The sequence below is a fragment of the Copadichromis virginalis genome, linkage group LG17, assembly GCF_057382275.1.
Source record: "Copadichromis virginalis isolate Kocher_CV1m ecotype Utaka linkage group LG17, C_Virginalis_male_GT1.1, whole genome shotgun sequence".
Lineage (NCBI taxonomy): Eukaryota > Metazoa > Chordata > Actinopteri > Cichliformes > Cichlidae > Copadichromis > Copadichromis virginalis.
Genome location: NC_140634.1, coordinates 19,460,104 through 19,485,211, shown reverse-complemented (window position 1 = coordinate 19,485,211; position 25,108 = coordinate 19,460,104). Strand labels below are relative to the sequence as shown.

At 40.5% G+C, this 25,108-nt stretch overlaps 1 protein-coding gene across 1 annotated transcript in view; it reads left to right on the top strand.

The window, feature by feature from the left end:
* LOC146689318 (thyrotropin-releasing hormone-degrading ectoenzyme-like) overlaps nt 1-25,108 on the top strand; it is a 277,193-nt gene that overhangs the window by 108,659 nt on the left and 143,426 nt on the right. The window lies entirely within an intron of this gene.

Below are 25,108 nucleotides of genomic sequence, written 5' to 3'. Positions count from 1 at the left end.
ATATGGGGCAAAGAAAGCACACTGTCCTCCTTTTCCTTTTGTGTGTTGGGGGCTACAAAGAGAATAGGTCTGGGAATTGAACCTCAGCCAGTTCATGGCAGTTGTAGACATTAAGCACAGTCAGAGGGTATTTTTATTAAAGGAGAAAAGGGTTTGTCTTTACACGCATCAGAGTAAGATTTCAAAGTACTGAAGTTCAATGCCAACTTTGTCCCTTCATCCTTTATATTTTTAGACTCTGTTATATAACTGGTTGAATTACAGTAAAAGTGTAAAAAATGTGATTGCCTCACTACAGACATAAAATAGTTTAAATGCCCTGTAGTTAATTCTTTGAAGCTTCTGAATGGATTTGTATGGCAGTGACAGCTGACCTTGGTGCACTGCAGCTCAGACATGAAACTAAACTACAGTGTTTAAAATGCAAGCTGTAAGTGGCAGTGAAAGGACTTCTATCAGCTTGCATGACAATTATTTTTATTATTTTTTTTGAATTGATTAACACTGTTTTGTCCTCCGTGTTTAGATTGCTAACAGCTAAATGAGTGGAATAATGTAACTGAAGCTGAACCTGAAGTTGAAACAAGTTTGAAAGAAGTTTTGAATGAGGTGGTAAGATGACTTAATGACTTCAATGAAATCAGCACATAATGGAACTGAAGATAAAGCTAAAGTTGGAAGAAGGTGAAGTGGTAACAGTCTTCTTGTTGTAGTTTTTTTGAGTCACTTAAAAGTCAACGTTTTGTAGTTTTTCTGTATAAATTACTCAGGGGTTGAAGTGGCATCCTAACATTGAGAGTAGCTCTGATTAGTTGCCATGTGTTTGTTAGCTAGTCGAATATAAAAAGATATAACCAGACATTACAGAAGCTATCAGGATTTCTATACAGCATAAACTTAGTATAAAGACTTTTACACACTGGAAGTGTTAGGAGAAAAAAAACAACACAAAGTTCAGGATTTTTTTAATGTATATACACACACGTCACGTTTTTGCAACCCGAGACTGAAAAACTGAGATTCTGGTTTCACAAAGAGAAGACAGCAGGACGGAGTATTTCATGGTTTGAGCCCAGATTTGAAGCTGTATTGGCAGTTGGGACCACATCTGAGGAGGCAAACAGATCATTTCAGAGAGCCGATTAATCCAGAGCAGTCTCTAGCTGTGTATCAGAGGTAATGAAGTATTAATTAACTATTTCTATATCATTGTATATTCAGTACTAGAGCACGAACTACAGGTCAGTGTAAACAGCTGCATTTTTAATGCACAAAATAGTGACAAAAACTTAATGCATCCTGTGTGTAAAACTTTTTAGAGGTCTGTGTGTTCTGTGAGTAAATCAAATTGCATCATCAGTTTAAAGATAAATTCGCTAGCTGGGACCACACCCTCAGTTGAGCTGTACAATGGGTGATGGACTGTGGACTGATGCTGCGGTTTGGGGAAGGCCTCGGATGGGACTGGCAGCAGTTCCCGGGCCAGGCAGATCCCCATGTACTTTTACATGTAAAAGAAAAGAAGATGGGGGAGGGGGGTATGAAAAGCAGGTATTGGTGAAGGGGCATATATAGACTGAAGAGCAGATGGGGCATGGATGTGGGTGTGGTCCCGCTCCTGAAATTAACCCTTTAGAGCCGATCGGAGCGGGAACGCTCTGTTATGCGTAACTATTTTTAAATCCCGGTAGCACTGCAACCACGTAAGCTAGCGCAAAAAATTTTTTTGCATATGAAACCGGAGGAGTTGTACTTACATATTGTGCCATCAGCTTGTCCTAGGTCACGGTTTCCTTCCACATAAAGCTTTGCAAAAACTGCATAAAAAGCGCTTTCAGGAACAAAAACATAATATTCCAGAAACACGCTTTGCTGGTCCGATCAGCTGTTCAAAACACTTCCTACGTTGGAATAGACGTCAGCGCGAACTTTTGCATTTCCGCCATTACCTGGCCGAAACCGGAAGTGACGTCATTTTCGCGGAAATGTAGTCTTTTTTGCGATCAGGGCCTCAGGGCCTATACTGCTCTTTTTAAAAGTTATCTTTGACTTTATGACTTTCTGTGTCGTTTCTGGGATGCTTAGGACTCATATTGCACTGTTGGAAATAGTTTATTTTGATGCATATGCTGCTTTTTTGCAAATTTGCAGTATAATATTTATTTTCGTTTTTCCTGCAGTGTATAAAAATTGGTGTATTTCAAAAATAAAACTATGAAGACACTCAAAATAAATTTCCTGTGGTGGGAAACTATTTTGTGCAACTTTTTTGTATTTACAGTTTTGAGGGATAAGCCTCTTAAATTTCTCTAACTACAAATATATGTTAAAAAATCAAAAACGATTTTCAATTTTTTTGTAGTTTATTGCACTTTTTTGCAATTTATGTAATTACTATGCACTTAATGAATACATATTATTAAAATCTGGGCTATAATTGTTGTATTGATGTATAGCAACTTGAAATGCTCCCAAAAATGGCTCCACAGCATGTAAAAATATAATATAAGCTCTGGCGGACTTGGTTCTATGGTAGGTCTTAAAGGGTTAAGATAAAATACCCCCACTTGATGTCTGCTACCCTTTAATGTAGCTTAACACTGACCATGAACATCACAGCCTGCTCTGCACCAGTCCAGCATAGTGCATTACTGCAGTCCTTACCACAATACTGTAAACCAACCAGTTTAGTCTGCAATGAACACTACTAAACCTGCCTATTCATCAAAATTTTAGTCACACAAAATTAGTATACCTCAGCTTTTGAGATGTTTGCTAAATATAAAGCAACACATTATGTTTAGATCAAATAGAAAAAAATATCCAAAACTACAAAACAATACTTGTTGGGCTGTCCTTGCCTTTTAAAATGATTTAGTGCACCTCTTACCATGCCATCAACTGGAGGTAATGCCAGGCTTCAACACATGAAAAATTAACTGGCTTGGCAGTATTATGCATTAATCTGCCTATCAGATTTAATTGTGCATTAATTGAAGGTGTTGGAACATCATTCCAGGTCGTTCCAGCCCACTTTAACACCTAGTGTGGTCATAATTGCTGGATAAGAGGAACTTAATGGAATTCAAATTGAACCTTTAGTTGAAGAACTATAAACGTGGAGGTGGTGGCAAAAGCTGAAAACATATGTATGATAGCTCATGTTATTAAAAGATGAAAATTAAAGTGTTGTCAAGCCATTTTTCAAATGCTGAGAGGAGATGAAGAGTCAGCTCAGATGCGCAATAAATCAAAGAAATCTATATATTTGAATTTTAGATTCCTCACTGCCACTTTGTCTGTTTGTTGTTGTTGTTGTTGTTGTTGTTGTTGTTGTTGTTGTTGTTGTTTTTTATTGTAAAATTAAACAAAATGATCAAAAGTAATGAAAAGAAGAACTAGTAGCTAGAAATGTCCAGAAAATTTTAGGTTTTGGTATTATGTGCAAGTTTTGAAAAGGGATGTTGCTCCAAAGATTGTCCATGGGTTGCAAATGAAGTGTTGCATCTCAAGTGCAAACTGAATAACCATGAGTTTGTTCCAGATGCAGATAGTGGTAGATTGAAGCAGAGACACACAGCGAGATGGCAGCCAAATATGTGACCTCCAGTCCAGTGTGTTTTGCATAAAAGAACTCTTCAGTATACAGCCCAGAATTCAGAAAAGGTCTGGAGGCTTTCCAGTGGTGTATAAGATGTCTTATCTGTGGGCACAGCAGAATTCTGCAATTTGCATTCAGAAGGAAATTGCTCTAAATCTGATTTAAATTTTACTCAGACATTATGGATTAAGTGAAGCGAGCTCCAAATGAGAGCCAGGGTTTGTCTTTAAAATATTTTTAACTTTTTCATAAGAATGTAGTGGGAGCCAGTGGTGCTGTGCTGCATTTGAGATTTTCTGTCATAATTCAGTTTTTTTTTTAATTCCAAAAAGATGTGTCGAGTGAAGGGTAACAGAGACCATATTGTATTAATCACTGCCAAGAAACACTGTAGTGCTCACAAATGCCTCTGCATTGTTCTATAGTCTTGGTAAAAATAATAAATGATAACATAATAATTTAATTATAAACACTTGGAATTAAATATATGTGTGCTTCCTAGAATTAACTGTACATTCATTTTTATATATTGTCACTTGGTCAGACAAACGTCTGGCTATGAAATTGACTTCTTTCTCTTGATACCCTTTCTGACACAGCTGTCTCAGATATGATGGTGTCACTTCAGTTACCTGTGTTTCCAACCCTCAGACACACCTGCCTGAGGGCTGTCAAACCCTGCTGCTATAAACGGTCCACCGTCATATTAAAATTAAGACTTTATGTCTGTGTGAATTAAAAAAAGTCCAATCAAAATCCACTAAATTGCAAAGAAAGTTTACTTTAAGTGCAAAGATGATATAGATATGTCCACCATCACTAGTCTGTAGTGATATTATCTGACTAAACATACTATCAAACTGTCTCCTGAGGGCTTTTCCTTCAAGATGGATTCATGTTTCAGCGTGCTTTGATAAATAAAATGTTCAGTTAAAGGATAACATGAAGCTTTGATCTTTATTTTGACAATATGGTTTGATTCATGGTTCATGTTGTGCTTGATTTTCCTTTGCTGTTATGTTACTGACTGACCTTCTTTTCAACATCCTGTCTGTGTCTTCCTGTCTGCACCCTTTACACTCACACTGTAAAACTGAATAAAAAGTATAAGGGAGAAATGAGTACCAAAGTAAAACAGGAAGTAACTAATATAAAGGTTAGACAGTGGCACTTGTTGAAGGCCTATACCCACATAAGGTGTGGTGTGGTATACAGCAAACAACCAAATGTGTGAGTGCTCACCACTGTACTGTGCTTTCACTCACCAGTCATTATAAAAACAAATCCAAAAAACTAACTCCTAAAGTCAAAGTAATTCTAAGCTTATACCAAAATAAAGTTCTCTTTTTTAGAGTGAGGACAGCTGTCATGCTTTGCATAATTGACTTGGAAGCTTGTTTTTAATCAAAGCATGCCACTTTAAAGTGTTTCAAGTGTCATGTCAACACATTTGAATATTTTTGCTTGGCATTTTAATGCTAGTCAGTATTTTTCCTCTGCTTTACCAGAAACATGAGCTGACTGAATCAGTCAGTTGAAACTTTATAGCAGTATGAGCCTTTTTCGTCTGTGCGTCCTGGGCTTTCCTCCTATAAAACCTTCAGCCTTTCTGCAGCAGTATATATGTGCAGCCATATTTGCTATGTAGCTGTGCTATTTGCTATGCTTCTTCCTGCCCAGATTAATGAATCCTCTCAGAACAGTCAAATTTCATCTCATCCTCCTTCTTCTTTTCTTCTCGTGTCTTTATAATTGTTTGTGTTTTATTCTTCTGACCTGCTAGAATCAATTAGTTGTGTTACAGCGGTACATTTCTTTTTTCCTCTCTTCACCCAAACAAGCTAATGTGATCACTGAGGCTCCATATTGTATATGTCAGACACTTTCTTGCTGTCTACATTCATCCATCACATTAGAAATTCACTTTCAGTCAAAGCTTCCTGTTTGTTTTCATCGCCTCAGATTAGGCCTGACATTTAATTCCACCCTCCCTGACCTTTACAGTGATATTAGCAGCATTAACGAGCTGCCCCATGCTGAGTTAAAGGTGATGTCACATCCTGTGGTCCAGACCTGGCTGCACAAAAGTGTCAGGTTAAAAGCTTGAACCTCTTTGATGTCAGGTTGTGAGGAACGGGTTTTATTGGCCTCCCGAATCTGTCTTATCTTTTATATAATGTAACAGAAACGAGGTTTTCATACGACAGTAACGATGTAATTGAAACTAACTGTAGAAGGTAATGAGGAGTAATGAAGAGTAGCATGTAAAACAAAACAGGCAGATAAGTCTGCATCATGTGCATTGTAGCATGTGCATTAAGTTAATTCCAGATACTGCAGTCCACCTCAAGGCACTTGCATGGGTATATTATATATGTATATTGAAAGCATATGGCTTTCACAGGGATTCAACAATAGAGTGAGGACATTTAATGAAGGGAAAGATAAATATGGAGTGATGTGAAACAAAGGCTCCCCTGTCAGAACCAAGGAAGATGCAGTTTATAGGTGGAGCATGAGACCCCTGGGCTAGCAGTGACTGCAGCATGATGACAGTAAAAGATGCACCAGAGATCTTGTAAGCAAAATTGTAATTTAACTTGGAAGTTAAGTAATTGTCTGATGGAATACCATGTACAGAAAAAATTATCCGGTGCGGATAAAGTCATACAGTGTGTCTTAATTTGAGTACTCCCATTAGTACACATCATGCAATGGAGACTGTATCCTATGTGCGTACTTGTCTAGCTGATGAATTTTAATAAGGACTAGTATTTCTGAAACAGTGATTTGTACACCTAGAGGAACATTTGCGAGGCTTGACTATGATTGCCGTACCAGCCAGGAGCATTATGGGTGGGATTCAGATTTAAGCAATGTTCACACTGGAATTTTAGCCGACCCGAGAGTGATTCTTTTCTGAAGTGTTCTCTCATATCTGTGTTTGAGACACTGTGAATTTTTAAAAACTTATCTTAAGTCCACAGTAAACCCACATTTTCCATCATGCCTAGTTGTGCAGGATAGAAGTTGATAGAGAAAATATGTTTCAGCCGGTTAGCGTGTTGTCACTGTGATCCTGAACAACAGTCAGACTCTCATACGGATGAAGAGTCACCCGAGGGCTGTTGTGTTACTGTGCCAAACAGTAGTCCAGAAATCCCCAGATGTCCTCCCAGTTCACTGTTTTGAAGTTTTGAAAACTCATATTAGATCCAAACTCAAGTGTCAGCTGTGGTAAATACACGAGTGCAAAGAGAGCAAAGCCTCTGTGTGAATTCCTCTTTGATTTGACTTTCTGTTTTAAATTGAGTCAGATATTTCCTGTATGTGAATGAAAGTAAATGTGTGTGTGTGTGGGTGTGTGTGTGTGTGTGTGTGTGTGTGTGTGTCTGTGTGTGTGTGTGTGTGTGTGTCTGTGTGTGTGAGAGAGAGAGAGAGAGAGAGAGAGAGGGACATAATGCATGTGTGTCAGCAGCGACTGAATGCAGTCTTCCATTAAAAATGAGTTTTGTGGGCGTTCCCCTGTTCATCTACATATAAGCACGTAATCATGGAGTATGTGTCCATTCATACTGATGATGACATCAGTTTTTACCACAGTTTGCCTCTAACCCCGTCCTACTGTTGCCATCTTTCTGTCTTTCTGTGTGTGTGTGTGTGTGTGCATGGTCCCAAAGCCTCAGGGCTCCATCTGTTGTCATGCAGGGCATCAAGCTCCCCTGAGAGAGCGAGAGAGAAATGATGAGCTGAGATACAAATTTAAAGGGACAGAGGGAAAACTGCTCTGCACAGACTGATGACAGGCCATAAAAACAGAGTAATAGCAGGAATAATTTTGGCTAGTTGTCCTGTTAGAGACAAGCGTTAAGATGTCAGTCTGTCTGTCCAGCTCTTCTTCTGCTTCACATATTCCAACATCTACAGCTAAAAAAGTACAGAATGTATCTGTTGGATGATAATTAACCCAAACAGTGTCTTTACTAGCTGGATAAATTCTGGATATAATGTATATGGACATCATGGAACTCAGAGCTGTTGGGTTGTGGTTAGATTGGACCATGGTTTTAGTCACTGATAAATATCAGGAATCATCCTTGCATTTCCTGGAAGTTTCCACAAAAATCTATGGCATCACTTTAATACAGTCCACTGTTGGTAGCATAGTTTTATGCACAAATCAGACACTACTAAAATTATGTTTCCTGTTTGTGCTTTAAAGTAGGTGTAGAAAACGTGATCATTGGAGAAACAACTGTACATTTAAAGGATAAAAAAAATGGTGATCCAAGTATTTTGCAAAGTGTGGTGAGCCAAATGACTGGCAAATGAAACTAAAGAAGTAACATTATTGGTGACATTAGCACAGATTTTAATCCAGCTGTGTAAAACCAATACAATTCAAGCATAGCTACTTCAGAAAGGTCACAGAGTCTTGACACCCTTACATTCATCCAGCTGGCAATTCTTATAGAAGATGCTTCAGTCCACTCACAGCTGCATTTGTCAATATTATATAGTTTTGCAGTATAATGGCCATGGTTAGTTCCTTGGAGCTACGTTACAAAATATATCTGAGTTCTAGGATTGATTGTCATCTTTCCAATTTTTAAAATCCTCTCTAAGTTTGGATGCTAATGTTTGTAAACTTCCGTCTATTGAATTATAAAGACTGTCCATTGACTTGCATTTGCGTTTGTCCTACTTAGAGCAGACCATCATCTATGTGTTCTACCTGTGTATTGTCACCAGGGGGCACTGTCAAAGATGTTGAATAACTTGTCTGTGTGCTTCTCTTGCTTGTATTTGTGTTTTTGTTGGCCGATTAGCTGAGTTCCTGCTGTGGAGAAGACTAAAGTAATAATATAGTTGTTAAAAAAAAGTTTGTGTTGTTATTTCTGTTTTTTTATCTTTAATGTTTTTTGTGGTCATCATTTTTATGGTGCACCCTGCTGACACTCCTGTACTGCACACAGATGTGTCTGTTTAGTTTGCATGCCCATAACCCTTCACTCTGTTTACCTGCTCAAACTGACAGAAGTGTGATACCCGAAGTATGGAATTCCACTTTAGGCCATTAGCTGCTGCATTTCACAAATATTTACCAGTTGTCAGAGATGTGGGTGTGAATTCTTATTTATCTTTATAAATATACCATCCGAATTCTTAATGTGCACTTCATGGAGCTGTATTGACAGTGCAGATTATGCACAATAATGTGAAGTTTAAATACCAAAGTATGGAATTTGAGACACAGAAAAAGTTCCCATATAAGGAATCTTTCTTACTTTTTCATAGTTTTTGTTTTCTTTTATAAAAGAGTGGTATTTATTACGAAAATGTTTACTTTTTTGGCCAAGTTGCTAATTGTTACTTTTCAAACATGGCAAGTAACAACAATGGATGACGTTCCCAACAAATCCCAACGTTAACATGAGACATACTTTATATTTCACATGCTTGTAATTAAAAAAAAAAAATCATCTGTACAGTAAACTTATCAAATAAATAGATCTTCTTCCAGTGCAAAGATTTTACTACATAAAACTGGACTTGAGTAAATGTACCTGGCTGTGGTTTCACTGGTGCATAATTTCACTGAAGCTATACAACTCACTTCAAATATGGCCTCCAGCTCTAAGCAAGGACCAAGTTACACCTGCTCAGGGAAAACGTCTGGCTACATCAGTGGTTCCCAAACTTTTTTTGCTTGGCCCCCTTTGTTTGACAAGAAAAAAATGTCTCTCTGTGCAAAATGGGTTTAAAAACATAAACAACTGTGGGATACTGTTAGTCCGTGATTTGAACCGGGGGAACACATTGTGGCAGGATCAGCCTGATATTATTTGGATCCCACTGTAACTTTACTGTATAACGAGCTAACATCTCCAAAATGTCAGGAGTAGTTAGTCATTACAAGAAGTGTTTGTGAACTACAAATCAAGAATGTGGGATACTGTTTGTCCCTGATTTAAACAGCCCAGCGCTGCTCCCGCCGCAGGGAAAACCAATTATGCAGGGGAGACCTACCTTGGCACTTGTGCAGGTGAAGCCAAAGGGAAGACATGCTTCACCATATTTTCTAGTCTTTGGCTTAGAATGAACTTGGTTTGGAAACATATTCAGGTATGCTTTATCTCCTGCTTTGCGTTTGTGTGGCCGCCCCGCGCTAGCAGTGTCCAAGCGTGGTTTTTTTGCCCCTTTTCATACCACGCCCCCCCCCCCTGCAATGGCTCTGCGCCCCACCCAAAACCCCTAGGGGGTGGGCCCCACACTTTGCGAAGCTCTGGGCTACATCATGTCTGAATTTTAAGTTACCACATTGACCTCAAGCAGAGTGCCAGCTGAAGTTACACACAGATGCAACAACAGCTGCAAAATTCAAGTTTTAGGAAGCTTAGCCAATCAGATGTTGTTTCTCATGATAACAACAGATGGGTTATCTCTGCAAACACTGACTGGATTCAGAGTGTGCAAAACGCTTCACACACAGTAGAAATCCATTAGTGACTTTCTGAATTTTTTAATATTTCAAAGGATCCAAGTGAAGGTTATAATCTCAAAAGCCTAAATCTAATGTTGCTTCAGCAGATGTCAGGTGCAGTCTCTGTTCTGTACTGCTGAACTTCAGAAGAAGCAGGATGGAAAAGCCACAAACCTTTTATTCCACCCATCCATCTATCCACTTCTGCTTGTCCAATTCAGGGTGGAGATGTGGCTGGAGCCTATCTCAGCTGTCATAGGACGAGGGGAGTGGTACACTGTAAACAGGTCATCAGATAGATGCTGAAATTTACACCTATGACTAGTTTAGAAACACCAGTTGACCAACCATGAATGTCTTTGGACAGCACAGATCATTGCTTCATATCAACAAGGTCCTGGGTTTGAATCCACTGGCCTGACACATTCAGCTATGTGGAGTTGCATGTTCTCCCTGCGTCTGTGTGAGTGGATACTCATTCCACGAATTTTTCATTATGTGATGATTCAGAGCGTTCTCACTCCCGAGGCGTAACATGTCGACGTTTTGTCACGTCCCGCGGCGTTCCTGAGGAACGCGAAAGGAGACCTTCGGCGTTCTTATGGTACGCGGCGGGTTATGGCTGGAATCCAGTGCAATGATGCTCCCGCGGGAGTAGACGTTCCAGCCCTGTATTCCAGCCCTAAACCTAACCTTATCCCTAGCCCTGACCATAACCTTATTCCTGACCTTAACCAGGACTTTAATGATGTTAAATAGCGTGTTTCTAAGCGATTTGAAGAATAAGAGCGAACATGTGTAGGTTCAGTCCAGACGGTTCTCATATTTCCTCTTTTTCCGAGGTCGTCATTTAGGAACGTGGTGGGTAGCCGAAAACGTAATATGGTGACGATTTGTCACCTAGCGTAAAATGTTACGCTTTGGGAGTGAGAACGGGTTGGATGATTACATACCAAGAGTAAGGCTACGTTCACACTGTAGGCGAAAGCGCATCAAATCCGATTTTTTGACCCTATGCGACCCATATCCGATCATGGTCTGACAGTGTGAACGGCACAAATCTGATATTTTCAAATCTGATCTGGGTCATTTTCGTATGTGGTACTGAATCCGATACATATCCGATGTTTTAGAAAGCGACTGCTGTTTGAACGGTCATGTCGCATTAAATCCGTCTTTTACGTCACTGACACAAGACAGACGCCAATTATCAGCTCCGGAGACGCGCCCGATAAGACATCGCGAACGCTTCCTGGCCATCCAGCATAGATGTCAGTGAAACTGTTGGGAAGACAACGTTGGAGAAACGTGAACATTTTATTTGTACTGTATAATCTGCAGATTCTGACAGAAATCTGCAACTATCCTTTGAAGCACCGCTCCTCTCTAAAACAGCAATAAGGATCATTATTAGGTTATTTACATTATTATGTAAATAACAAAATAACTTAAAGCAAAAATTGGGAAACGTGAAGTCCGAAGTCTTTATATTAAGGGCCACCTGTCAAACAATATTGTTTGCTCTGGGTCTAAACAGAGCGCGTTGTGTATGACGTCTTCTTTTGCGCATGCGGGCCGCTTTGAGCGTTCACACTAGAGCGCGTTTGCTGTCACATTTTATTTGTAGTGTGAACGAGCAGACAAAAAATCGTATTTGATCAAAAAATCTGAATTGAGTATTAAGACCTGCAGTGTGAACATACCCAAAGACCCCCCGGCAGATTCAGACTCACAACAGTTCAAAGGTTTTATTTACAATCTCAGGGTTAAATAGCAAAGTCAGCTCAAGTGAAATTTTTCACTAAGAGGAGCAGGCAGGTTGCAATCTTTCAGTGACGCTGGAAGGGTATTTACAGAGTTCCCAGTGAAAACTGAAGTTAATCCACGAGACAAGGTTCCAGCAAACTAAGTGGAGCCCACCAAGAGCCTCATAGGAGAGGAGGCGAGAATGTGAATCACAACCAGGAAATTATTGCGAACATTTAGACTTTGGAGCCCAACCTGAAGCAAGCGGAACAATCTGGCAATGAATGGAAGGAAAGCCCTCCTTAAGTACTGATCATCATTACTGATAATGATGCAGGTGTGATTGGGGCTTCCAATCACCAAAAAGGAGAAGCATGACACACTAAAGTAATCAATCTAAGTCAAGTATCTATCTTTTTAACTTTTTAACTTCAAGTATCAAGTATTTCCCAAAACAATCACAGGTAAAGGCTACAAATAAATCATATTTAACTTACATGAGTCTCTCCTTCTTCTTACTGTTCCCCAAAGAATGGTTCAGAGGGAAACTCAGTCGGTCACAGCAGTGCTGCTGCCTCGGCCTAGTTCTGCTGTAGATCTCTTGCATTTCAAAGGAAGTTCTTCCTCCCCACTGTTTCCAAGTGCTGGTCACGGGGATTGTCTGAATGTAGTGTTTACTTTACAGTTCAAAGACCTTGAAGCAACTGTTTTTGTGAACACATAATACCTTTTGTGCCTGTTGAGCATGAAAATCTGGTTTCTTGGGTAAAGTTGAAACTTTGACTCCTGGCCTCATAGTTACTGACGTACAGTGTGACTTCCCTGCCTGTCTGCCAAACAGTCCATCACTTCTACCACAAAAAGGCAAAGAAGCAGAAATCTGATTAGATTTCATTTGTGAAGAAATGCTCTGGAGGAGTGAGGAGAGGCTTTAGATGATGTATTTTATTATTAAGTCAAGTTTTAAAATCCTAGTCCGGCCGAGGTTTAAAATTTACACACCTATACCTTTTTTATTTGTTCCCCTCCTCTATTTCTTCACTTCCTTTACTTCTTGTTGCTTGCAAATGAAACCCAGAGATACTTGAGCTCTTTCACTTTCAGCCCGAACCCAGTCCCACCCTGGGAGTTATTTTTTCCTCTCGTTCTTTTCAATTGTGAAGTCGAGATAACTAAAGAAGCGATAAGGGGCCTCTCCGGGCTTCCGTAGGAATTTATTTGACTGTTCCAGCGGAGCAGAAATCTTGCCGCAGCAGAGTGAGCAGAGGCTCAGGTGATCCGACTGTCAGGAGAATTACACTGAATATCTGAGTGTGTCTGAACGTGTGTGTGAACACGCCAAGTGGACTAATGTGCTCTGTTGAGTTCTGGCTCCATCTGGGATCCACAGAGAGACAGCACCGCCTGAGGTCCAGCACACGCGCCGAAACACACAAACCTACATTCCTCCACTTCTGTATCTTTTCATCTTTTCTTTCGGTCTTTCGTTTTCTTCCTCTTTGTCCCTGGCTCTTTCTCTCATGCCGTCGCCTCGGGGTGACACACAACAGCAGATGGACTAGACTAAAACGCTCACATGACCACGAGCACATATATTAAATCGCACACACACACACACACACACACACACACACACACACACACACACACACACACACACACGCGTGCAGAGCTGCAGGCCAGTCAGCTGTCTGCCTGCTGCTGCCTCAGTGAAGATGAGAGCCGGAGTCTTTTCCAGTCATCCGCCTCATTCAGAGCTGTTTGAAAGAATTTAGCATTAATATTCAATAAAGTGAAGAAGACATTGTTTTACAGAATGCAGACTTTACAAAGTTTCCCCACAGAACAAAAAGAAAGTGAACCTATTTTACCCTGCAGTACATTGTCTAGCTTAGAAAAACACACATTTCAAGTTTCTGATGAAATCCCAATGCGTCCAAAAGATGTTGAATTTATCGGGCTCAACTCTGGAGAAATGTATGCTGAATGATTCCCAGCCTGGACGTCTGAAGTATATCCATTTGATGAATGGTGCAATCACAAACGTATAGTATTATTGGATGGAGTATTTCAGTGTTGGAATCAAATAAACAGTATAGGCTGGGGAAATAACACCACCAGTACTGGGGGGGGGGAAGAACGAGGTATCATTTTCTCTTAAACCCACATTTGCATCACTAAAGTTGTCTGAGACTCACCGGGGCCCTTTTGGCAAATATTGAAAACTCAGAGTGTATTTCTTATGCCTGAATTATGCTTGTACTGTGAATCTTTGTAGAGCCCACAGTGTAGCCTTTGCACATGTCCGCCAACATTCATACCTGTGAGGCTTGCATCTGCATCAATGTGTAGTTAGATTTTATAGGGAGGTGCACTTGATCTTAGGGTTTAGGGTTTCAGAAGTTGCAGTTATGAGATTGCAGATTTAACACAGAAGCAGTAACATGTTTAAATATTTGCTTCTCTTAATCTGGACCCCAAGCAGTCCCATGGTCCTAAAAGTCCAGAGAGCTGAAAAAAATGTATACTCTATTATAAGTACTCATATGGGGACAATTTACTCTAAGAAAAATAGTCAATTGTACTGCAAGCAATTAAAACTTTGCTACTGTATGGTTGTGCCACAACATCTGCTTTTCCCATGGTGCAACACACTGCTCTTTCAACTGCACATCTTGGCTTTTTCTCCAACTAACTGATGGATATGGCAAAATATCCAAGTCCAAAGCAGTTAAAAGCAGGACCCTCACAATGTTTAGTGATTTGTCTGAGTTATAGTTTTACAGGTTTTCTTTGTCTTTAAAATCAAAATGCATTTAAGATTAGATTTTTAATGCAACATCTTGTAGTTTCTTAAAATGTTTCTTTATCAGGTAGCTAAAATGCAACCAAACTATAACCCCACCTGACTACTGTGCCCTACAAAGGACTTGTTAAAAAATGTCAGTGTTGCACTAAGAACAAGTGAAATGTTCAAGCCATTACTTGTTTCATTTTAATTATAAAAGTAAAGGAGATTTTCTGGAGTCTGCATGCTGATTGGAAACCTTTCTTCTCCACTTATCAGCTCCTCTTACTGCTTTTCTGTCCTTTAAAGATGCTCAGAATAAATTCTCTCTGTTGACTTTGTACTGCAGGCACAAAAAAGATGGAAAATGAATGAAGATCTTATCACTGTTATCCTCCTCTAAAGTCTTTTAGCTACAATTTCTTTCCATGACCTCGCTACTGAAAGGTAATTTGGAGCCCAGTCTGTGGTTCAAAGGACAGGATGGATGAGCGCTGGGTCTCTTTAGGACACTGTCTCTGTTTCAAAGCAGTTTGGGAAACAGCCAGAGGTGAGGAATTTATTTCCAGTAGTGAGCAAAGCAGAGCCCAACCATCCAGGACCTCTAAGCAAGAGTTTAAAGGGATTATTTCCAAACAGCTAGAGGATGACAGTCACAGATGAGACTGGATGTCTCAGATCCTGAGGAGATACTGAGGTGAATTGATTTCACCGAGGAGAGCAATGATCTGTGGCCTTCACCTGCTTAACCATTCCCTCTTTGGAGGTTGCATTGTCGTTGCCTTCTCAGTGAACCTGTTGCCACTTTTCTAACTGGTCAGAATGATTTTTCCTGAAGTTTAACTGGTTTTGAATAATACTGTGATGATCTTCCCATCCATCCATCCATCCATCCATCCATCCATCCATCCATCCATCCATCCATCCATCCATCCATGCCAGAGCTTATCCCAGCTAACATATGACGAAAGGCTGGGTATGGCCTGGACAGATTGCCAGTCCGTTACAGGGCTGCACTCACATTTGCATTCTCATTCACACCTACAGGCAATTTAGAATAAACATTTAAACCACTAACTGCACATCTGTGAAGTGTAGGAGGAAGCCGGATTACCCAGAGAGGACCCATGGAAAGATTCAAACATTCCAACTTCACACAGAAACACCCTCGCCACTGCTAACCTTCTTGCACTTCTTGCTTCAGCAGTGCTAACCACCACACCATCGTGCAGCTTTGCTGGATATTCATATAACCATCACCAAAAGATAACCTCAGAATATGTTCAAGTCATAGCCAGACGCTGCTTTAAATACTCACTGTTTTTTTTACACTTTTATTTTAGCATTGTAATAACGCTTTATAGTACAGCACACATCTAAGGGTCTATTTCTTCTGTAATTAAACTCAGTTTCAATTTATTCTATTTGATATTACAATGTAAATTGATTTTTCCACCTAATTATATATTATTAATATTTATTATAATGTTGTGAAAAACTTCACCACAGCTGCAGCCAGCTGCAATGCTGAAAACTACCAGGAAGTGTAGCCTTCATTTATTATAAAATAAATAATAATATCGAGTGTTGGAAGAAACCACAACCAAATGAAACATGTCGTAAAGTGAAGTGGGGACGATCGTGGCTCAAGAGTTGGGAGTTCGCCTTGTAATCGGAAGGTTGCCGGTTCGAGCGCCGGCTTGGACAGTCTCGGTCGTTGTGTCCTTGGGCAAGACACTTCACCCGTTGCCTACTGGTGGAGGTCAGAGGGCCCGGTGGCGCCAGTGTCCGGCAGCCTCGCCTCTGTCAGTGCGCCCCAGGGTGGCTGTGGCTACAATGTAGCTTGCCATCACCAGTGTGTGAATGGGTGGATGACTGGATATGTAAAGCGCTTTGGGGTCCTTAGGGACTAGTAAAGCGCTATATAAATACAGACCATTTACCATTTAAAGTGAAAACTTTGTGATCGGGTCCATCATTCTGTCACACTCATGTAAATCAAGTTAAACTTTCCAAGCTGCATCTGAGCAGCTTGTTTCAGGCTGAATCGCTTCTGTCTCTGGTCTGTAGTCAATACCCGACCTTGACTGATGTATTTAAGAGGTGTAATTGAGTTCTGTTTTTTTTAAGCTGTCAGTTTTTCTCACAAAGAAAACTGCAAAACCTCAAGAAGTGCATGATCTCCATCTATTGTGTGAATGTGTAGCTATTAGTGTCACTTGAACATGAGGACAGAGCTCATTAAAAGCTCTTTAAAAGCACCAATTAGAGACATTTAATCACTGTACTTTCTGGGCGAGTTACTCTGAGTTAAGTAGACAGGAGGAAAGAGAGAGAGAATCAGATTTGATGGGACTAATCTCAGGCTTGTTAACCAACCTCTGAGACCTGGAGCCTCGACAGAGGCAGCAGTAGTTGTGTTCGTGGGATTGAGAGTCTGTAATATGTGTTTTTCATTTTAAAAATTGGGCTCCATATGCTTGAACACAGTTAAGAGTCAATGCGGAAATCATGATAATAGTATCTGAGTGGATAAAAGTTTGAAATGTTCAATGATTTAAAGTCCTGAAAGTCAATCAGTACCATCAGAAATGCATTTGATCAGCCCCAAACATTCAGCCAGAGTCATAAACTACCTTCTGTGAACCACAGGAAGGAGAAGGCGCTCTGCCACAACCCCCACAGAGCCCTGATGTCAACATCATAGACTCAATCTGGTGTTGCGTTAGCAAAAAATGACAGAGAGAAAGCTGAAATCTGCACAAGAATTATGGAAAGTTCCCCAAGATGCTTGGAGCAATTTACGTGCTGAGTACCTTGAAGAGCCGGTTCTTCTAGGCGTAGGTGCTGTCAGTGCCTAAAGCCTTTGCACAGCAGTGTGTGTTTTTTAAGGATGAATTGAATTGTGCTGTCAGTCTTCAAGCTAAACTAAAAGTTTTGCATCCATTATGTAGAGAAAACTCATCTGATCTGGCTCTTTGTAGGGACTTCCAAAAATATCTGACTGCTCCTTCAATTTTATTCTTTGTCTTAAGGTATCTCAAAAGTCTTAGTCTCGCAGATTGAATATTTGTATTGATATTTATCAGTTTACAGAAAAATAACTTGATTTGAGCTGACTATGATGCTGTCAGTTAGGAATAAGAGTCAGCGCTACATCAGTAGCATGTCTTCCAATTAACTGCATTACCATAAAGTGACCGATAGCAACAAATTTTGTCTAGCTCCATCATCGGGTCACTTTGTTTAGTAGTTTTCTTGAAAGAAGAAGAAGAAGAAGCAAATGTTGTCATGGTAGCAGCCAAGACAACGATGTGGTTGGTGAAGATACTGTACAAGCAAAATAAATCTCCTGACTTTGGCACGGAAAATAAAAACCTTGACATTGGCATTTTGGCTGTCTCTGACATTGCATGTGTGAGACCATATGTTGCACACTTTGAGACTTAATACAGCCTGAACAAAAGAAAAAAAATACGTATAAAGGTGATACCTTAAGAAGCTGCCAGAAGGCTGTAAAAATGCTTGGTTGAGGTTTATAATGGGAGTCTAGCGGCCATTAAAGGAACTGCTGACAGAGATTGACAACGCGTTCTCATCCCAACGCAAAAATACCTACGATTATGACAAATGTTGTGCGTTGGGAATGAGAGCAGGTTGGAATCAATTTATAAATGTGTTTTATGTGTGAAATGAAAATAAAGCTAACATAGCATTATGTACATTAATTCTGTTCACTTTCAGATCCTGGATCACTTTGGAAAACACTATGTAATGGCCACAACATAAACCTATTTTATTGTTGAATTATCAGTGATGCTTTCATGTGTTTGCGGTGGAATGGACGGCTGGAGCCTCTGCTGTAAGCGTCTCTTACCGCCCCGAGCGGGTTTATATTGGAGTCAATTGAGAATCCAGAGCGTTTAATAAGGAATTGGAAGGGTACCTTTGGCTTGACTATGAGACACCTACGAGCATGACAAATCGTCGGTATATTACGCATTGGGAATGATAATACTCTGGGATTGATGGCTTGCGAGTGGCGAGCATTAATGGTGTTTCATCAGCTGAGATGACTCCAATCACCGTTTATACTTTGATGCAGCAACGACAAATGATCAGAGTGAAATTACTTTTTGACAGCTTAACTTGCAGATAAAAATATTTAAAATGTTTCTAAAGACAAACTTTTTCCCCCATTTCCCTCCCACAGGACATTTTTTCTTAGAGACCGCAGAGGACAAATGAAACCTCTCTCTCTCTCTCTGTGTAACTGTGTGTGACTCGTCCGGACAGCCAGTGCGGTGATTAAATGTCTCTAATTGGTGCTTTTAAAGACACAGAAGACAGCGTGAAGCTGAAGCAGCTATTTTAGTGTCACTTCAAGATGAGGGCTCATTATGTAACACACTCACACACACATACACAGCACACTCTTTAGTGTATATGCGAGCACTACTTTCTCTTTGTGTGCCACTGTGTGTGTGTGTGTGCGTGTGCACGTTCCTATCCTGCTGCTATAATCAAAGGCAAGCAGCTGAACGAATGATGGAAAATAGACTTTAAAGAAACAAGGCAAAGAAAGGAGACCAAACCAATTCAGGGGAGACGGAGATGGAAAAAGATCAGCATCTTCCCAAAGATATGCTGTAAGTAACACAGACGCTGGTTCACCTGAGGAAATGCTGATCGATTCGAGTATTGATCGGTGGTCTGAGTGGATCCTTCTGTCTCTGCAGTAATGAGGCTTCATGGGATTTAAAACTAAACTTTTAAAACACTTTAGTTGACGTCTACTCGGCAGAGAGGTGTGTCGAGTTTCAAAACCTCAGCAAGCGGCAGCGAGCTGGGGGAAGCGTGCCGATGTAACAAAGTCAGAGTGCGTATCTTTATGCTTTTAAACCAACTCTAACAAGCTCACAGGATGGTTTTATTAGAAGTCGTAACGGTGCAGCTATTATGGCTTTAAAGCAGCCACACTGCTGAAATGCTTTAGAAACCAGGGACTTGTGTGTAATTATAGGTCTGAAAAAGTGTGTTTTTGAACTTTTTAATAAAAGGTTGTAAGTCATTAACAACAAACAAAAAAACTTTTATTATCAAATGGAGAAATATTAATCTGTGTGCAGTAATTTCTTAACCCCATTAGACAATTTGTATCATATTGGATAAAAGTTTTTAAGACCACTACATTAACATGATCAACACTTTCCTGAAAAAACAGCACCACCCAACAATGTCATCTGCCCTCTGGTGGAGCATCTGTGCACTGCAGGCCATTGAAGGCCATATTTGAAAAGGCTGCCTCCAGGTGGTCGGCCTGACATTTTAATAAGTCGGAAAGTCGGACTATGACAGTTTTTTTGAATCACCTTTTTAGACGTTTTGTGACATCAAATTCCAAGAAGGTCCACCACCCTGGGGCCTTTGTGTGTGGATTTTCCATGTTCTGCTCATGTTTGCATGGGTTTTCTCCAATTTCCTCCCACAGTCCCAAGGTATGCAATTAGTGGGGTTAGGTTAATTGGTGATTCTAAGTTGCCAGTTATGGTCCTCTGACTCTGTGTTTGCTCTGTGATAGACTGGTGACCTCTCCAGTTTATACGCTGATTTTTTGCCTTATGACAGCTTGGATAGGCTAAGGGTCCCAATGTGACCCCACCAGCAGCAGCATGAATCATTGGACCATGTTCTTTCTACCAAATTGTCACACTGCCATCTTAATGTTGCATTAGAAACTGAAACTCATCAGACCAGAAAACATTTCTACAATCTTCTACTTTGCAATTTTGCTGAGCCCGTGTGAACTGTGGCCTCATTTTGCTGTTCTTAACTGAAAAGAGCAACACCTGCTGTGGTCTTCTGCTGCTGTCCATCTGCTTCAAGCTTGGACATGTTGTGGATTCAGAGATGGTTTTCTGCATACCGTTCTTATATCAAATGGTTATTTGAGTTATTGTTGCCTTCCTGTCAGCTCAAAACAGTCTGGCCATTCTCCTCTGACCTCTGGCATCAACACGGTCTTTTCACCTGCCAAACAGCCGCTCAGTGGGTATTTTCTCAGTTTACCAGTCTCTATAAACTCCAGACAGGGCTGTGTGAGAAAGTAGGTCCCATTTTCAGTTTTGGATTAATCCACATCTGTGACTTAATGAGGCGTGGATTATTTATTTGCACCTGAAACAGGTTTTGATGGTCACCCAAATCTAAGTTTCTGATTTCAACATGCTTTCCTGTGATATGACATGCCTGACTTTTTATGGAGCTTGACTGGGCGGGGTTTGTACCCTGTTGTGTTTGTTTGCGAAACTGAATCACAGCTCTGTGGGTCCACAGATCAGTTACCATGACGACCAAAGTCATACCTGTAGGCAGGGGTGTGTGTGTGTGTCTGTGCCTGTGTGTCTGTGTGTATTGGGGCGATTCAGGTGTGAGTGCATAATGCGTTGGCTGGTGGGCCATTTGCCAGTTTGACGCAAACTTTCCCTGGAATCACAGCCAAGGTCAGAACCCCACACACACACACACACACACACACACACACACACACACATAGTTTTCCGTTGCCGCTGTGTTTCACCTTTGTTATTTTCTGGAACGCCTCCCCCTCGCTGCCCATACACGGATAAAGTATACACTCCATTCAGTGTGTGTGTGTGTGTGTGTGTGTGTGTGTGTGTGTGGAGGGAGGGGAGTTCGTCGGCCTCTCACTGACTAAGTGACCCAACATGGTTGCCATGGTTACGTTTTCCCCACTCTTTCCATCTCCATATCTGTATGCTCTCCATCTTTGTGAATTGTCTTTATTTAGGGGGGAAACTTAGAGTGTGTTTCCACAGCAGCACCTTCACACTGCACAAAAATCCCGCTACACCTCTGCCGTCTGTGTGACTTAAACTGGGTTAAAATGTTAGTAACAACATTACATTCTTCTGGCAGACGCTTTGATGCTTTTAAAACTCTCGGCTTACAGTAAGAGTGCTAAAACTTGACAGGAACAAGAGCGAGATGCCGAGCGTGCTGTGGAAAATGTGCTCAGTTATTTCAAAGACATCACACAGAAGACAAGAGACAGCATGAGATGTTTTAGCAAATCCCAAAAAAACAAAATATGCGTGGCAAATTAGAGGACAAATCCACCAACATGCTTTCATCCTGGGCCGACTTTGTTTTCTCCATTTTTGTAAAAACACTTTTGTTTTGCTTTCTTTTTTTCAGTTTCTGATTAGTTTTGCATCCCTTCCTGCTTCTTGCGTTCACTCGCTGGTTATGTTTAGAAAAGCATTGTGATCTGGAGTAAAGAAGGCATTTTACGACAGTAACCCTGCATGTTAGAATAGGATGAGGAGGACATGACAGATTTGTCTCACTGATGTCATAACCCATCATAATTCATCCCTTTTCTGGATGGGTTCTGTAGCAGGCTGTGGAGGATATTCCAGACATCCTTATCCCCTCCAACTTTCCTGGTGAATCCCAAAGTGCTCTGAAGGCAAATGGCCTGTATTTATATAGCGCTTTACTAGTCCCTAAGGACCTCAAAGCGCTTTACATAGTCATCCGGGGCTCGAACCAGCTACCTTCTGATTACAAGGCGAACGCCCAACTCTTGAGCCACGATCGCCCACCTAATGACATATAAAATCTTTTTCCACATTTACGCTGGGCTCCTAAGCCAGGTGGGCAAACCTAAAAGGGTATACACATGATTCTTGGACCCCAAAGAAACTTGGCTAATATGAACAAGAAGTAAATGTCTGAGGTCCTAACCCTAAATCTGAGCCCACCAACCCAACACCAAGAAAATTCTTTTATCTGCTTTTTTGTCTTTTTTAGCTCATGACCGTAGGTAAAGGGTGAATCTAACGGTAAAAAGAAAGCTTTGTGTTCAACTTGCTTAATCTCAACAGTCTGCTAGAATCCCTGCATGACTGCAGAATAATAATCCATGAACAGTTCAGTGATATTTGAACTCCTTCATTTGGGACAGGAATCTGCCCTTTGTGTGACGCAGAATCATGGCCACGGCCTCAAAGGTGCCGACTCCTGGCTACTTCCATCCCTCCTACAAACCACCCCAGCCAGTTAGGAATAAGTGGCCCAACCCCGAATGGGTGGGTGTTTGGCCACCACATGTCATCAGGACTACTTTAATCCCCCAGCTCTCTGGTATTCATCTGGAGGAACGGATGCTGTTCTTCCAAAAGACATTCCTTTCTTTGGGGTTGTGACGGTGTTACCATGTTAGTTCAAAATCTCCCAAAGGTGCTGAATTGGATCTGAAGAGTGTGAAGGCCGTAAAATATGATTAACATAATTTCATCTTTAAAAAAACATTGGTTGACCCCTGGTCATCCTGGAATAGAGGATAAGTCTGATTACTCAGAGCAACTTTGTATTCATTTGCAACAACTTATCACTCTAAAACGATAGGTGGACCCAAACCACGCAGCACCCTTCCTCCTACAGCATGGAAGTGTCTTTATTTGTATGCAGAAGAGAATCAAAAAAGCGACTTTAGACAAAATGCTGATCATTTTCCTGATGGTGCAAAGTTATTGTATTAGGTTCTTTTCTTTACAAGTTTGTGTATTAAGTTTCTCTTCTATAGGCTGAGGAAATTCCTTGTACTTTCTGTCAAAACCCTGTAGATTAAGTGTAAACGCACTGTCATCAAACTTGAGGATGTTTTTTTTTCCTCGGCTCCTGGCAGACTGTTATTCCAGCAGCAACTGAAAGGCTCAGACTCATTAAACACATCAGAATTTGCATTTCAGCCAAACTCTTTTTCTCTGTGTAGCACTTTGCAGCAAACTTTATTTTTAATATCAGGATTTCTGTAGATCTTTAGTTTGATCTCATCACTCCCAAAGGTTTATGGAAACATTATGTGCCATTTTATTTAACTTAGCAAGTTCATATTGTAATTTCATTTGTCTTTGACTGTCATTATAATAGCAACAACAATTATCTGAACACCTCAAAGGTGGTTCAAGTGAAAGATGGCAAAAATTTTAAAATGTCTTCAGATATCTCTCTCAGTTTTGCCAAAAGTTAAAAAAATGGAAAGATGTATCTCTAGAGGGCTCGATTTTCTTACAATCCAAGAGTGATGTCGCTCTTTGATTAAACAGTTTTAATATTGAGGATGTGACAACCATAAATCTTAATGATATCTCAAAGCCTCTCAGTTTGCAGATAGAAACGTTTAATTCTAAACTCGTTACTTTAACGCGGCAGCTTAATGAGCACCATTCACTCTGAACATTATAAGGTTCATCTGTCTAACCCTGTAGCTGAAGCAGACAAACTAGGACACGTGTCGGTGACCAAATTAGGACGTGTCAGAACTGTGATGATATCGTGGCTTTAGCCTGTCCAGAAACGTGTTCTGATTTGGGAAAGAGCAACACGAGATGGCGTTTGAATCGGTTTGATCAAACTTTAATGACATCAACAGGGCGATAAAGAGAAAGGTGGCGCCGTAATTTCCAGGTTGGAGATTTTTGATCAGAAACTTGTCGGTTCATATTCCCATCAAAAACTGATCTTTCTACCCTCTGACAAAAATGGTTTTACTGCTTGGCTCAGTATGGATCCATCTGTTCTCTCGCTTTCTTTTTCCTGTAAAATCCGCCCACATGTTTATCAGGATCTCAGCAGAGTCTCCCTCATGGGACCCAAATATTGTTCTCTCTCTGCAGAAACTGACTGACATGGCTGATTGAGTTTTTAATCAAAAGGGAATCATGTTAGAGGAGGAAATGTGTACCTAATTAAGAATGAATATATATACATTTAATTTTCTCACAGCAGTCCCCGCATGCATAGCCTCCATCCATAAAGTAAAAACTGTGTTTTCGGGATGAATATATGAATATATAAATTTTCTGCTTAAAAATATATTTCAGCTACCAACATACCAAATAACAGGTCAGATTACAGCTAGAGAGTCTGCACTGATGAGCCACAACATTAAAACCACCGACAGGAGAAATAAATCATATCAGTCATCTCGTCACAGCGCAAAGTTCTCCCTACCGGCATATACCAGCCACCTAAACAGCGATGTAGACCAGGCTCACTAGCATACTAGGCTCAAATATGTATACATTATTTAAGTTTTATAAGTTATATAACTTAAATAATGTAATGATGACCATGTGGCTGCACTTATCTTAGCCCATCAGACACAGCGGCAGGGTGTCATCACCAAAATGCCCTCATAGCAGCTCCTTATGACTGAAGAATGATTGGGTATAGGGGTGCAACGATATTCGTATCGATATTGAACCGTTCGATACAGTGCTTTCGGTTCGGTACACATATGTATCGAACAATACAAAATTTTTAATTTATTTTATCAACTTTCCTTCTGACGATGCTGTCTGTGTTGAGCGCTCAGTGATCTGCGCTCGACAGTGCAGCCTAGGCGGAGCAGATTCACTGAGCGCAGGGCAAGCTAGAGAGACAGAAGTTAAGCTCTCCT